Here is a 14,282-nt window from a genome sequence, read left to right as displayed (position 1 = left end):
GATTCTCCTTAGAGACATTGTACCCCGTTTTGGCATCCCTCTCATACTTGATTCAGATCGCGGACCCCACTTTACTGGTAATGTCCTTGGCCGTTTAGAACAAGGACTTTGCATTTCACACTCCTTTCATACACCCTAACACCCCCAGTCTAGCGAAAAAGTTGAGCGTATAAATAGGGAGCTTAAGCTCACATTGGCTAAATACTGTCAGAAAACAGGGTTAAAGTGGCCTCAGGTACTTCCCTTGGTCCTGTTTCACCTTCGTACTCGCCCAACCCGCGTATGGGAATTATCCCCCTTTGAACTGCTCTATGGACACCCCCCTTTCAAAGGCGGGGCGCTACCACGTGCTGATGTTTCACTATTGGGAGGGGATCATATGACCGCGTGCCAGTTTCTCTCCCTACAGGCTCGCCTCCGTACCCTTTGGAAAGCCTCGCAGTTTTCCCAGACCGTGCCACTAGAAGAACAGATCCACCCGTTCCAACCAGGGGACTTCGTCTGGGCCAAAAAGTTCGTTCGTGGCGACACCCTCCAGCCGAGGTTTACTGGACCCCACCAGGTTCTTTTAACAACCCAAACTGCAGTATTCCTGAAAGGACGCAAATCCTGGATCCACCACTCCCACGTCAAGCCAGCCGTAGTGGACCACAGTGACGGACCAGCAGCTCTTGCCACCACTGAGGACACTGCCTCTGACCAGTGGACCAGCTTACCTCTTTCAGACATCAGACTTAAATTGACTCGAAAAAAATGAAAGGACCTTTTATTCTGAGAACTGTATGTTTTTATTATGCCTTTTTAGTTTATTTTCTGCTTATGAAGATAATGCTTTTATTAGATATTCCCACGAGGTTAAAACTCGTATTTTAGAAAATAGAAGTAATTGCTGGGTATGTACTCAATTTCCAGTAAATGCAGAACAGGGACTCCCCTTCACACCCATTCCCCTGACCACTGCTAATATGACTTGGATGCCACCGGCTAGAATAAAAGATCCAGTCCAACACAATCTTACATGGGACAAAACAGGAGTGCCAATTAACAAATATCTCAGGGTAACAAATCAGACAGGATCACTGTGTTTTGTTAAAGAAAAGGGGTCAACTTTTGTGGAAACCAGTAAATGCAACATGTATTTTAATGGCACCGCCTTTAGTAAAAATCTTGGCTTCAAGCCTTGCGCATCCCACTTATCCCATATGTAAATCCCTCACCCCGATCCAACTTTTTCATGGGTGGGCAAGCCTTCAGAGTCAGCTTTTAAAAAGCCCTGCTCAGATCACAAGGGTGTCCAACTAAATGTTAAGGGATATACGATTGCCTTCTACAACTGCTCAAGCAGTACTACACTGCACTTTAAAAACACCACTACCAAATTGTGCCTCTGCGGTTCACACAACGACCCCTCTGCGTTACCAGGGGAACAGTGGTCCAACAGGTGGTGGGTTACCTCCTACTTTAAGAAATGAAATACCCGAAACGCAATGTATGAAACATACTGGGTGTGCGGGCCCAAAGCTTATTACTTTCTCTCCCCTAATTGGGCAGGGTCATGTTATTTAGCGTGGCTCACACCGCCTTCTCGCATCTCCCTCACCCCCCCCCCATTTTCCCCACGTTCGTAACATCTGTGAAACCTTCAGAGATATTAATATCCGTGATGGTTTGTCGTGGCAGCGGTGGGCTGGTCTTATTAGCTTGAGGGGTGGTGTCATCCGTCTACAGGGACTACTAGAATCTTTAACCAATAAAACTGCGACCCTATTTGAAAATCAGGCCGGGAAAATGTCCCAACTGCGCCAGTTAGCTTTGCAAAACCGAATGGCTTTAAACATAATGTTAGCAGCCCAGGAAGAAACTTGCGCCCTCATAAATGAAAAATGCTGTGTTTTTGTAAATGACACCTACCCTGACACCTTTCAACGTACCAAACATCTAAGAAAAATGGCTAAGAACTACTCCTCTGGCCAGCCACCTTATGATTGGTGGGAAGCCTTATGAAATTGGCTGCCTGAATTTGGGTGGGTTAAAAAACTCTTGGTGGGTATTGTTGGGGCCATAGTAATCCTTATAATACTGTGTTGCTGTATTCAGTGTGTCCCCTCCCTCATAAACTCATGTGGGTCAGTTTATTCTTTTCCTACTTCAGCCAAAGGCCTTACTCTCTTCGAGTTGGCCCAGGCTGAAATTGCCAAGCGGCCCTTGGCTCCTTAAAATGGGGTGTAGCTTTTGGTAAATAGTTATCCCAAAGCTACAAATGGAGGAATGTTGAGTCTGAACTTTTGATGAACTGAAACTTAACTCAGACTTGATGTCTCTGTCTGAAACTTTTAATCAAAGCTCTGACCTGCGAACTGCTCATGACACCCCCCCCTCCCCTTAAGTAGCCATCTCCCCCTTTGTCTTTTCTAATTTACATTTTAACCTGTTTTATCCTGTAGAATCTTGATTGATTATGCATGACCATTATGATCTGTTAATCACTTTGTTTACTTCTGTGTATAAATATTGATGCTCAACCCTAATAAACGGGCCACACTTACTCCGAAGCCTTTTAAGCTAAGGATAAGTGTGAGCCCGTTGATCAACGAAGTGTTGTCTGGTCTCTGACAGATTGTGAGCCCCATACCAACTCCGCACAAACTCGGGTGCTGGAGAGGTGAGTAAGGACTTGCTTTTTACCTAACATTGGTACTCGGTGGGGTGGATTCTTGTTAAGGGTTCCAGGCCCCATTTGACCCTTTTGTTCTTCCCTGTGTAATAACAGCTGATTACGACTGCCTGCTTCTCCTGGCACTTTTTTTCCATCTGAGACTCAATGGAGAGTCTTGCTGCAGCCCAACAGAGCTGTAATCACTGAGAACCAGCTCTAAGCATTAGTCCTGCTTTGGGACAGTGTCTCTCAGGCAAGAAACTGCCCAGTCTGCGCTAGCAGTGAGGCTCCCTCACTAACAGCTGAAATCAGGGAGAGCTGTGCAAAGTGCAGGGCCCCAGGGGGGCCTGAACAGGGGGGAACAACACCCCAGGACTTTAAAAATGGGAGGGCTCTGCCTTGCCACTTTGTAATGACCGTAAGGGCGAGTGAGGGTGGGGAGGGGACGGAGAGCAGTGAGCGGGAGGAGGGGTCTGGGGGGAAGAGGCAGCGTAGGAGCGGGGCCTTGGGGAGAAGGGGTGGGGCAGGGGCATGGCGTTGAGTGGAAGGGGTGGGGCTACTGTTCGGGCTCTGGTGGCCGCTCCTTTTAGGGAGCCTGTTCCGCTCCTGGTGGGACCACAAGATGTCAAGAGGAGAGAGGGTGGCCAGCAGAGCAGTGACTGGGTGGAACGGCAAGTGGCCGGCAATGTGGCCAGACAGCGGAGGGAGAAAGGGGCTTTCCCCCCAGGAGGTGAGAGGTGAACTCTGGGTTTTCACTGACCCAGGGCAGCAGCTGTGGGTGAGGTGCAGTGAAGGGAGGGGCACATCCACAGAGCTTCTGGTGTCTGGATTTAGGAGCCCGAGGCAAAAGGCCACTGCCCAGCGCACTGTGGGGGAGTGTTTTGCTCATAGTGTTGTGTTATGATTGTGGTGTTTTCCCAAGTTAATACAAGGTGATTTTCCTCCTTTTTATTAAAGTTTCTTTTCTACACTCAGTGGCTGTGAGTGGGGAAAGTATCACCTCTTAGAGGCACCCAGTGGCCAGGGTTAGTTTCCCCAGGTTACTGGGTGTGGGCTGAGGCAGATTGTGTGTTGTATTGTTGAAGAGGAGCCCCAGGCACCCAAACAGGGAACTGTAACTTCAGCCTTCAGAGTAAGAGCCAGAGGTGCTGCCAGCTGAGCTAGCCAGGCTGCCTAAACGTATTAACCCCTTTTACCGCAGGAGCAAACACCGGGTACTTCCGTGCTTCTCAGCCGCTGGGAAAGAGCCTCTTGGGGGAAATGTCTCCTGCCCCACCGCCAAAAGGAGCCCCTGGAGTGGGAACGGTCAGAGGCCGCACCAGGGGGCTGGCCCTGCTTTCCAACCGCCTTGTGATGCTGGCCGGCCGCAGAACGATTGCTGGTCTGTGGGTGGCCTTCAGTGGGGGTTCGGCATGGCAGGGAGCAGGGAGCAGGCTGGCCGGGTGTCTCTGTGGCTCTCTGCTGGCCACGCATAAGCATGGTTCTCCCCTCCTCTGGCCCTGCCCTTGGTCGCTCTGTGGCTTTTAAGCTTCCCTTGGAGCTGTCAGCACCAGCCGCCTCTGCTCCAGGTGCCCAGAGGAGGAGAGGTGCCGGGCTTCAGCCTGGGACTCTTCCTCCCTCCTGCCTCGCCCTGACTATGAAGCCTGGCCCTGGCCCTCCTTCCTTTAAATGCCATGTGGGCAAGAGGAAGAGTGTGGCAGCTGCAGGGACCAAAGTTGTGGGCATCAGGTGAAGCAGCGAGAAACAACCATATGGTCAATGCACAGGACTCTCTAGCCAGACTGTTAAGTTCTAGGACCCCAAGCTATAGCCGCCAGCCCATTGAACCAGCCGGACCAACGACCTATCTCCAGTGGGCATCAGTCACCCAGCAGGAGGGAAAAACCTCACTCTAGTTCACCCTGAGAGAAGGTAGCCAAGCACATTGAGCTCCAGGGCTTTGCAGCAAAGCAACATATCTCTAGGAGGTCCCACTGAGATTTGAACCCAGTGCTGCCCATTACACCATGGGACCTGCTGCTATTTCATTTTCTAGACCCCTGTGACTCTCAGCTGGCTGCTTTGCCCTCTGCACTTATTGCTTCCCACCAGCCGCTTCCTCTCGCAGGACTCTCTCTCCTCCTCCAGCGACTGTGGTCCTGCACTACCGGATCCATGGGTCCTGCCCTGAGACCCCACATCCCCCTCCTTTGTCTCCATTCCCTGCAGGCTGCAGAAATGTCAGGGGAGGCTGCCCCTCCCTTCACTCGGTGCTCCCGCTCAAATCAGCCAGCTGCAGCCTCATCTCCTGGAACTTGGGCAGCTGTCGCTTGATCCGGTCGTACAGTCACACGCTGACTGGCTCCCCAGCCTGGATGCTCTTGTGGAAATCCCACAGGCGACGCTGCAGGACTTGGCACCATTGGTTTCTTTAATGTTGTGGTGTTTGCCCGACTGCCAGAACAAAGCTGCCAACTTCCCTCTCACCAACTCCAGTCAATCCCTCTGATTGCCATAGAACCCTCTGATGCTTTCCCGTTCTGCCAACACCGCCAGGCCTCGCCCCCCCTGCACTGCTAGGGGTCAGGGGGCTGGGTGACAGGGGGGCGTTGGCTCTGGGGTGGGACTGTCACTTCCCCCCCGCCAAGCCAACAGGATCACAGCAAACGAAACCAGCTTGGCCCACAGGGGAAGAGTTCAGTCCAGGGTCTGGCGCATTCTGGGAGCAGGGGCGGTGCAGAGAAAGGGCAGATATGGGGCAGGTCTGAACACTCCACGCAGAACTGCCTGTCCTGTCCCGCAGCCCCTGTTACAGGGGGCTTTTAGCCATAGTTTTAATCAGGCCAATAAATTGAAACAAACCCCTGTTAAATCATTGCTCAGCCCGAGTCCTTCACCCACATTCCTTAGGGCATTGGGTGTTTCATTTCCTGCCTCAGTTTCCCACAGAGACACAATTTCCTTTGCATAGATCCGTGAAGAGCAAAACCTCCCTGTGTCTCTGGTCTGAGCCAGGGCATTTGATTCCAGTGAACCCTTCTCTCCTGCAATGCGATGGTCAGACAGAGGGGACGTGGCACCTGCATCCCTGGCAGGGAGATATTGGCTCGTCTCTTTCTTTCTGCTGCTGTTGTTAGTCCATGAAACATCAAGGGTGGAATGCAATGCTGAGTTCATGCACCAGCCCCCTGAAAAAATTTCAGTGCCGCAGAGAAATCCTGCCGCCTGCTATTGGAACGATGTGCTGGAGATTTGAATGGGAAAGGGACTGTCTGAATTGTCAGAGTGGGGAATGAACAACAATCTACTGCAATGTCATTAACACAAACACACTCTCATCCTGCTCCAGCCGGAAGGGAAATGGGCAGGAACTATTGCTGTTCACCCAAGGACACACTTACACTGATGCGCAGCCATGAGTGTGCTGGGGAAGCTGGTCTGGGCAAACAATTTGAAGTGACAATTCAGTGAGAACAGAATCATCATGTAATGATCCATGTGTATGTCAAGTAGTTGTGACCAAGTGGTTAAGGTAATGGACTAGAAATCCATTACCAATATATACCAATCTCCTAGAGCTGGAAGGGACCTTGAAAGGTCATCAAGTCCAGCCCCCTGCCTTCACTAGCAGGACCAATTTTTGCCCCAGATCCCTAAGTGGCCCCCTCAAGGATTGAACTTGCAACCCTAGGTTTAGCAGGCCAGTGCTCAAACCACTGAGCCATCCCTCCCTGCCTACTAAGCTATCCCTCCATTGGGGTCTCCCTGCGCAGGTTCAAATCCTGCCAGCTACGCAAGCACTGCACTGTTGTTATTATTACTGTAGTCTTAGTGCCTGAGCATCCAGAGTGCAAACTGGAGCCAGATCTACTTTCACTCTGTCTACACTTAAAATGCTGCTGTGGCACTGCTATAGCACTTTGGAGTAGACAGTGACTGGAGGGGTTTTCCCATCCCTGTAATAGCTGCATTGACACAACAATTCTTCCTCTCCTTTAGCACTATCTAACCAGGGCTTAGGTCACCTTAACTCTGTGGGTTTGGGGGGAGGGGGGATTCACACCCTGAGAGACGTTGCTCTGCCAGTGAAGAGCCCAGCGTACACCAGCCCTTAGATCCCTCTTGGTATTTCAATGCAGGCACTGACCTGTGAGAGGAAAACATCAGCTCACAAACACAGACTGAATTCCCCACATTTAATCTCGCTGCACTTTCCAGAAAGTCACAACATTCATTTAATTCTTGCTAGGGCAGAGAAAAAATAAGTGACACTAAGTTTTTGGCTTGGTTAAATAAAATTAAGTGTTTAATTAACATAGTAAAAATATGTCCTGATTCCGCTAAATAACACCATAACATGAAATAAGAAGAGACAAATCTTGTCAGTGACGACTAATTTCGCAAATGATCTTCCCATTATTACGTTGGAGGTCTGGGCACCTCCAGTGTCACTGCTCTGCATTCACCTTCCCCTTAGAATTGTTCTCGGACATTCCCAAATATGGAAAATTGTGCAGTTCAGAATCTGAATAGTGACCCCGGTTCCTTCCTGCACCTGCTCTACATTGCTCAACAGCAGCTTCTCCCCCTGCAGAGTCACCCCCGCACTGCAGTGCAGCCCCCAGGGTTTTGCAAAAATTAATAATACAGAGTTTGGAGGAAAGGAAACATTTGGGAGTTGTGGAAATAGAAAAAGGCAACAGTTGTTGTGTTACAAGAAGGGTAGTTTTTGGTTTAATAATAAAACCCAGTTATATAAATGTAACTGTATGTGCAGCTCTGTGCACTCATGTTGGATGGAAGCTTAGTAATTAAATTGTACAAGGGGGTCAGGTAAAGTTTTGTCCCGAGAAGCCTTTACAGACATTCTGAGGGGAAATGGGCCCTTTGCCCACAGAAATGGTCTATAGGGGACGGCTGCAGGCAGCAGGCGGAGAGATAATCTCATCAAAATGATTTGACTCCTGGGTAATGTAAGCAAAATCACTACAGGAATGTCCGGGGTTTCTATTGGAACTTAACTTGCCTGCCCCTGACTGTCTCTGGTTGTACAAGATGCAAGGGATGTTAGACAAAACAAAATTTTGTGTGTAATTGTGTAAGGTTTTAAAAACCTAAACTGAGATTTACGGTTTGTAATATAATGTTATGAAGGTTAAATTATGGAAGGAATGTGCGTTTTCCCAGGACGTGTGCAGTGTATATTGGAGAAGGGGTAAAAGAAATGCAAACAAAACATGGTACTTAGCTCAAACCCTATTAGGGCTCCAAAGGGAGCCACAATAGGTTGTGGTTTCTTTTTCAGATCTGTGTGTTTTGAAGCAGAAGATGAAAGTGGAAAGTAATCAGAACTCGGGTGGAAGTTGATTGTGTCCCTTTTAAGACAGTCTCTGAGCAGCTGATGGCTTTGGATCCAAAAGCAAGCCCGAAAGCCGGTGTGAATGCAAATGACCTCACTGATGGGGGAAGGAGAGAACTGCCCATCAGTGGCAGCACAAAGGAGCTGCAAATAAGGAATACATCTGGTCAGCAAACAAGCTACTGGAAGACTCAGATTGTGGCCCTCCAGGAAAGGGAGGAGAAAAAACAAGTTAAGCCTGAAAATAAGGGGGACAGGTTAACCCTAAGGAGTGTGTGTGTGTATGTACTGTGCTAAAGCTAAATCTAAAGCTGTCTCTCAGCTATTACCTGAGGATAAACTTAAAGCTTGGTACAGCAGAGAAACTATTGCAAACTGGATCTGTTGTACAAGAGAGGAAACTGAGGCACACCACCTCATGAATTTCATAAATGACCAGTGAGTGGGTAATTCACTATCTGACTATAGAACAAAGTACGGACAGCCTGGAGGGAATTCTTCTGTTTTTCCTGCAATTAGCAAGGACATTTGTAAAAGGAAGTGGTATTATTATTATTAAGCACTAATCTGTCCCCACCAGGGATGTGTATGGAAATTGTTTCTTTTGTTTTTCAGACACTCTAGAAGCAAGCTGGTGCCAGCAAAAGACTAACCCATAATACCATGAATCTATGTTTTGTGTTGTTTCTCTGTGGTGTTTGTCTGGTTGTTAGCATTGTTGTGTTTCAATGAACAGAAAACCTCATGACATGGGTGGGGATGGCTTCAAAAGGCTGACCTGGGGGAAGATGTGTATGGAAATTTAAAATGCTCGACTAGGAGGCCAGCACCCGTGTAATAGCTACCGTGGTATCTGGAAGTGAATCGGCAGCTAAGGTGGGCCCCACAAGCCCTATGGGAATAATGAGAAGGGGATTTGCTCGCTGGGAATCAATGGAGGGGTGTGTAAAATGGTGTAAATCCAGAGAAGATGTCTGACTGTGCCCCTCCCTGATGGCCGTGGAGGAGCACACCCAATGGCCCGTGGCAAGGGGTGGACAATTGGGTGTACTGTGTATGAGGTGTTTTGCTGGAAATGTGCATATTACTGGGGCACAATTACACCAGCCCCTAATCAAACTCCACATCTACACGCTGCTCTCTGGGCTTTGGCGCACAGATAGATCTGTGAATCTTACTGCTGTGAATAATCGAACCAGCGCATACAGCCTGATTCCACACCATGTGGTTAAGTTGGTTTGGACAATAACCCATTTCTCTGTGGACATTCAATGGACTTATGATATGGACAAAAGCACAAAAACCTGCAGCGGCAGCGTATGCAACTGCCAGCAACTGGACATGTTAAGAGCTTGACCCCGTCGAAGGAGGAGAGGAGGTGTTTCGGTGGTGGCCGGGATGCTGGACCATGCTGCAGTGCTCAGGTCTCTCGGTGTTGCTGTGGATTATTACAGTGGCTGGTGTATTGCTAAGTATACTTGTGTTACGTTGCCTATGGAAATAACCTAGAAGTAATGGAGTAAGCCCCTCCCCCCTGCACTAGACAACCTGGACCCAACCTTCTTGGACCCACTATAGTGGGAAGTCTGGAACACTAATTGGAACAGGTGTGGCCCGCCCGTACGAGAGAAGGTGTAGGGCACTGTACTACGCACGGGGCAGTGGGACAAATGGAATATCAACACCTTCCACCTTGATGCCTGGCCCTATCAGGAAATGTGTCACCATATGTCCTATGTCTTGCTAAGGGGGAGAATGGGAACAGGGACACAGGCAAGGCTCTGTGGCGTCAGGGCTGGGATGGGGACACCGAGGAAGGAAACTGGAATCGTTGCTTGCTGGAAGCTCAACCCAATAAACATCTAATTTTTTGCACCTTGGGACTTTGGGTATTGCTGCTCTGTGTGTACGCAAGAAGGACCCGGTAATGGGAGGGTGAAGGGATAAACCCTCTAACACTAACTAACATCTAACACACATTTGAACCTCTTCTTTTCACACCCTTGCTCATTCTCAGGGGCTGCTTTGTCTCCAGACAGATCCATTCTCTTTCCGTCTGTTTCCCTCACTGAGGTGTCAGAGTAAACACTCCCCTTCCCTCTAGTCTCAAACACTAGTATTAACTGTTTGCTACTGAGGGGTTTAGAAAACATTTGTCAAGACGCCATTTCTGGGGGATTTTTCCCAAGATCCAGTATTTTGTGTTCAAACATCTCCCAGCTTCCTTGGTGAAAATAAGGCCAAGGTTTCTTTGCAATATAGAGGCAGTTTTTCACCCCAGATAGGACTCGAACCCACAATCTCTGACTTAGAAAGCCATTGCCTTGTCCATTAGGCCACTGGGGCCCTAATGAAAGAAGGGAAATTCCATCTCCTAAATGCATATTTCTCATATTAACTTGGAAGCCAAATACCCTCTTTCTGCACCTTACAGAAATGTCTGCACCCCCTGGCAGCGAGGCTACTGGGGAGGTCGCTGACAGAGCTGAGCACCACCTTTCTGCCAGCCATCTTTAGAGAAGAAGGCTCTTTCCCCTGACAGCCACACAGCACTGTCTGGCGTCCCGAGAGCCTCCCTCGTGTTCTCCCGCAGCAGCCGCCTGCCGGTGTGGGTGGGAAAAGGGGACCAGGAAGCAGTGCGGCCTCATTCCGGGACAGGAGGCCCTCGCCACACCCAGGCCTGCCTCTTGCCTTCAGCCCAGGCAGCCAGAGGTGCCGGGGAGCTCCCTGGCAGGCCGCCGCCTCACCCAGGAAAAAAGGAAAAGGCGATGAATGAAGAAGTCAGGAAATAACAAGGAAATGAAGAGGTTTGTCCAACGGGTTTCTGCCTGATTTACCATCTTCTCAGCTATCGCTCAAAGTTAAAGACCTAAAGTCGACCTATCGGCATAAGTACAGATGGTTGTATGGGAATTAAAAGGAGCTGCTGTCACAAGTGTTAGGTGCCTGCAAGCAGCATGCAGACCGTTTAAAAACGCTGCAAGTAGAGGCTCAGATGAAACGTTTGCCCTAAATCAGAAGCGACAATAGGAGGACCAGCAGAACGCCACTCTAGGTAAACGGCCGAGTACTGGAGGCTGTTAGAGGCAAAAAGTCATTCCTCAAAATTTGGAAATCAGATCCTAGTGAGGATAATAGGAAGGTGCACAAACTCTGGCCTGTTAAGTGTCAAAGTGTAACAAGTCAGGCCAAGAAAGAATCTGAGAAGCAACATGCTAAAGACACAGAAGCTAAGCATAAATCCGGTCAGTGCGACTCCTGGCCTGTCCTCGCAGAAAGGTGAACCCCCTCTGTGGCTGGACTGAGCTCCTCTAAGCCGACCTCACTACAGACCTGCACCAGGTAGTGCTCATTGTAAAAAGGTTTCCTCTGACGGTCGGGAAAACGGGACCAGCGGTCCTCAGGCCGGCTGACACAATTAAAATCCCCCACCCCACCCCACCCCACCCCAACACCAAACACCATGCATTCCAGAGGAAGGGAGCCTTTGATCTTCCCTCTCATGCCTTAACTGGGGACCATACACACTAATATAGCAGTAACCAGTGCCACAGAGCACAAAGCCCACCAGTAATGCCCTCCCTGGTCGGAGCTCCCCCACCTTCTGTACTCGCACCGCGAATGTGAAGAACAAGACTCCAGCCCCATCATTCTTCCCTGGCCAGGAGGCCCTTCCTCCAATCACCCTCTGCCCATTGATCTATCCTAAAGTCATGAACGTGCATTTCCTGAACACCCACCATGTCGAAGTCCAGCTGCTCCAAGGCACTGAACATCAAGCACCTCCTCCTGGGCCCCCAAATCCCTGCCACCTTCCACAGGGCCACTTTCACAGATGCCCCTTCCCTGGTACTGCCCTTGCTCAGCTGCACAGAGGAGTTTTCACCCCCAGTCCCTGCCTGTCACTGCCCAGCAGCCCTCTGGCACCACTCCTGAGGGTCACCCTGCCTCACTCTCTGCCTGCCATGTTGGGAAAGACAGCTCCCATCTCTCCTTGGTAAAGGTCAGGTGGGCCAACTAGGGGCAGAAGCCCATTCTGTGTTTTCCTACTGCAGAGCCCAAGATCAGAGACTCACCGTCAGGGCCACCCAGAGGGGAGGCAAGCAGGGCAATTTGTCCCAGGCCCCGCAGGGGCCCCATGAGACTACAGGATTGCAACTTTTTTTTAATGGAAGGGGCCCCCAAAATTGCTTTGTTCCAGACCCCCTAAATCCTCTAGGGAAGCCCTGCTCATCTTGGGTGTAGATACCACTGTGCTCCCAGAGAACGAGCTGCCCCTGCACAGAGAGGGATGAAAAGACCTGCCAAAGCCTGGGATTGAACCAGGGACCTTTAGAGCTTCAGTCTAACGCTCTCCCAACTGAGCTACTTTAGCAGCTGTGCAGCAATATTTTGATCTGTTACTTCTCCGCCCGGGAGGTTTTTGCAGCAGTTGCACACAAAAAGGACGTCACTGTGAGCGGCCCATGAAGACAAGACTCGCTTTCGCCTGCCTTGCTCAGCTTGACTTGCTGCCTCACCCCGTTCCTGCCCTAGTGCCCGGGTTGACCTGGTGGTGGAAGGGGACTGGGGGCCAGTGGCGCGGGGAGGAGGTTGAGCTGGATCCTGAGCTAGACTAGACCCTGGCAGTGAGAGTCTGGCCACCACCTGCCGCCCCACCCTGTTGTCCTGGCTTCCCCCACTGGGCGTCATTTCGGGAGGGAAGTGGGGCTTCTGCCTCCCCTCCCCGATTTTCACACCGCAGAGGAGTGCGAACAGGAAAACGAACGGCTGCTCCACACCCCCAGCGGAGGAACCCGACGCCCTTAGCTGTGGGGAGTAAGAAGTGGCTGTTGGCTGACAGAAGCTGGAACAGCAGCTGCCGCCTCCCTCTCGGCTCCAGGCTGTGGGAAATGCTCATTGCCTGGCTGCATGGGCGGCTGCTGCTCCGGGCTCTGGAGAGCGTCTGTATTGCTCTGTCAACTCCCCGTCTTCACTGAGCCAGTCTGGTCAGGTCCCAAGTGCCCCCTCCGGCCTGGCAGCTGAGAGTCTGTGCAGACATCAACCCCCCTGCCAGCCCCACAGGCAGCAGCAGCGCCAGCCCCCCAGCACCACAGGGGCACTCGATGCACTTCCTGTGGGGAAATGGCTCCTTGGCGTCCAGCTGCTAGAGTGAGAGCCAGGAGAGAGCAGTGTCTGGCTCACTGTGGGGGAGAGAAGAGACCTGGTGAGTGAGGGTCTCCCTCAGCCTCCCCCGCAAGGCTGGTCAGTTTTATTGTCACTGTGATAGTCGGTGCTTCCTTTCAGGGCCGGCCCTAGAGGGGTGCAGGCCCCAGGACAAATCCCCCCTTTCCTCCCCAGGCCCAGCCCCCACTCCTCCCCTTCCCCCAAGCCCCCACCCCAACCCGTTCCATCTCTTCCCACCCTGCACCTTCCTGCCCCATTCCTCTCCCTCCCCCACCTCTTCCCGTCTCTGCTCCTCCCCCTCCCCGCCCAGCCCCTCCTGCACCCCACTGAACAGCTGGTCACTGGCAAGTGGAAGTCACTGAAGGGGAAGAGGAGGAGCTTGTCGGCAAGGCCTGTAGTGGGCGGGGGGAGCTGGCTGCCAGTGGGCGCTGAGCACCTATTTTTCTCTGTTGGTTCTGCAGCCCCGTAGCTCCCACAGAGTCGCAGACTTGGCTCCTTTCACACCCTAGAGAGAGGAGCAGGACCAGAGCTATGGCTGATCTATGGGGCACCAGGTGAGTGGCAGAGGCTTCAGGCGCTGAGAGTTTGCCTGACCCCTCAGGGACACAGTGCGAGGGGGTGTCCCAGGGATCTCTATGAAAGGAGCAGAACAGGATTTCCTTGGGGTGGGGAGAGAATTGAGAGTGTCTCAGGGGGTTGGACAGAGGTGTTGCCCCCGTGAGAGACTGGCTAAAACACAGGCCTCGCTGTGAGCAGGATTTGAACCTGCGCAGGGGAACCCTATTGGATTTTGACTCCAACGCCTTAACCACTTGGCCATCACAGCTGTGAGCACAAAGCTTCCCCCATGCCAGAGACACTGGTAAAGAATCCCAATGCCCAGGCGTGAAGTTGTTGAGTCTGAACTTTTCATGAGTTTAAACTTACTCCAGACTTGATGTCTCTATCTGAAACTTTTAATCAAAGCTCTGACCTGCGAACTGCTCATGACACCCCCTCCCTTTAAGTAGCCATTTCCCCCTTTGTCTTCTCTAATTTACATTTTAACCTGTAAAATCTTGATTGATTATGCATGACCATTATGATCTGTTAATCACTTTGTTTACTTCTGTGTATAAACAT

General features: G+C 51.0%; 2 non-coding genes across 2 annotated transcripts; both read right to left on the bottom strand.

Annotated features, from left to right (window-relative positions):
- Window positions 1-12,296: 12,296 nt before the first annotated feature.
- On the bottom strand, window positions 12,297-12,369 carry TRNAF-GAA. The gene has a single exon. It is a non-coding gene; the product is annotated as a tRNA-Phe (tRNA).
- Window positions 12,370-13,904: 1,535 nt separating this feature from the next.
- TRNAL-CAA lies at window positions 13,905-13,986 on the bottom strand. The gene has a single exon. It is a non-coding gene; the product is annotated as a tRNA-Leu (tRNA).
- Window positions 13,987-14,282: the final 296 nt, after the last annotated feature.

The sequence above is a fragment of the Mauremys mutica genome, chromosome 21 (assembly GCF_020497125.1).
Source record: "Mauremys mutica isolate MM-2020 ecotype Southern chromosome 21, ASM2049712v1, whole genome shotgun sequence".
NCBI classification, from domain to species: Eukaryota; Metazoa; Chordata; order Testudines; family Geoemydidae; genus Mauremys; species Mauremys mutica.
Note: the sequence above shows the minus strand (reverse complement) of the source record. Positions and strands in the feature narration are given on the sequence as shown.